This window comes from Prionailurus bengalensis, chromosome B1, assembly GCF_016509475.1.
Source record: "Prionailurus bengalensis isolate Pbe53 chromosome B1, Fcat_Pben_1.1_paternal_pri, whole genome shotgun sequence".
Taxonomy (NCBI): domain Eukaryota; kingdom Metazoa; phylum Chordata; class Mammalia; order Carnivora; family Felidae; genus Prionailurus; species Prionailurus bengalensis.
The window spans coordinates 159967134-159969118 of record NC_057344.1 but is presented as its reverse complement, the minus strand read 5'-3'; the positions used below and the strand labels follow the sequence as shown (position 1 = coordinate 159969118).

Below are 1985 nucleotides of genomic sequence, written 5' to 3'. Positions count from 1 at the left end.
CAAAGTTAAGCATCCATTCTCAATGTGACAATGCCCTCCATGTTAATCACTAGGTTAATGGCTTTTCTTGGCTGGATCCTATGACCCACCATGATACTGGCATAGTCCATGGTGAGGTGCTGCAGAGCTATGTGCACAGACACCGCCCATTTAAGCTTTTAATGAATTCAAAGCATCATTTTAAGCCATTTCAATAAAATAAATAAAAAATATTGCAGATTTCTACTGGCCTGCTTTGCCTCTTGAACTGGCTTGGAGTATTGTTCATGACAGAAGACACAATAGTTAATTAAGTTGCTACTCTACACCCCTTAGCCTTCAACACTTCCTGCTCTTCAAACCTCACAACGTTTTTTTTGTGGCAGTAATGGTATTCTTCATTAGCATCACCATTGTCATGGAACCAACACCTGCAGAGACTGGCTTTCTTTCTGACTCCTTCAAAATCCACATCTCCAACCAACTTGAACTTAGCAGTGAGGGATCTTGAACTCTATTCCCACAGTGATGACTGCTGCTCCCTCCTTGATCGTGTCTGCTGTGCTCAGGTTTGAAATGCTGCAGCAGAGACCACTATGTCTGCAAGAAATGTATGTTTCTTCAGTTGCTCTTTGGTAGAGTATCCAGGAGATATTGTAACAGTGGCATCACCTCCAGGGTGTTCATGCCCTCATCTGTGTGTAGTAGCATTGACATGGGCATTCCAACATTTTTTGACCTCCTGACCTCCCAGCCAAAACCACATTCTTTCCTAGGGTTGGAATGCCAGTTTGCTTAATTATTTCCCAGACACCCCGTGGGGTAGCTGGTAATATGGAATACTGGTCCAAACACATTTGCCCTACATTAATTACAGGAAAGCCACCAACATCCTTATCTGGAGAGACAGCATTGCAGATCTTTCTTCTGCAATTGTGCTCTGGAAGAAGCAGCTGAACAAGGAGGCCATCTACACTACCATCATTATTTAGTTTGTTGATTAAATTCAGCAGTTCTTCCTCTGAAATTGAAGCTGGTTTCACAATTGTCTCACTGTTGATTCCTACTCTTGCAGCTGCCCTTGTTTTGTTATGGATGTAGGAGGGGCTTGTAGGATTCTCACCAACCAGAACCACACTCAGGTGTGTCTGCTTGTTGCCCTGTGCCATCCGTTCTTCCAACTTCTGCCACACTTCCTGCTTGATCTGGACAAGTTTCCTTCCAGAAAGGACAACTGCTTCATTTCAAACTACAGAGAGGTTGAAGGGGTGATGGCAGAGGTGGTAGCTCTGCATGGGCTGGCGCAGCTAGGTGGCCAAGGTGGACACAAGGGAAGCAGCACCCATCACTGTCCCCAATGTCTGCACCAGGCTAATTTTGTAATTTTACCCATGTTGTTAATCTGTGTTAACTACTCAAATCATCATGAACGTTTTGCTGGTATCTATGCCTGTAGTTTATTTTAATTTTCTATGTTGAGATACTTTGTGTAAACATTATAAATTTGAAATAGTTTTGACATCAGCACTCTTTTTATAGTCTCAACCTTACATTTATAGCATGCATGAGTTTATATGCCGAGACTAATAGGTCCTATTTCAAACATTAAAACATTTTACGTTAGCTTTATCAGTAGGGCATTGCCCATGGATTCTTAAAGGTTGACCAATGGCACAGCGAGAGTAGCTTCAGATGTGAGATGTTCAGAATATCATGTTAAAGGGCAGTTGCTGAGATCAAAGCTAAACAGTGTAGCTTCTGGAATGTTTATATCATCCATATCCTATAAAGCTGGTTTTGGAGAAGTGAAACATTAGACATTTTAATCAATATTTCTTAGAGTAAATCTCTGAAGAGGCGACAGCAAGTGAGAACCCATCTTCTGGCAAAAGTGAAAGGAAAGTGAATCATTTTTTTTTCAAAGGAAGTAATGTGTGGAAATGCTTTTCAACTGTAAAGTGGTGCACAATTGCTAACTCTTGAAATCACTGTGATTGTTATTAGGG

The 1985-nt window shown here is 41.5% G+C and overlaps 1 pseudogene; it reads right to left on the bottom strand.

Moving 5' to 3' along the window:
- Window positions 1–342: 342 nt before the first annotated feature.
- LOC122469370 lies at window positions 343–1223 on the bottom strand (annotated as a pseudogene).
- Window positions 1224–1985: the final 762 nt, after the last annotated feature.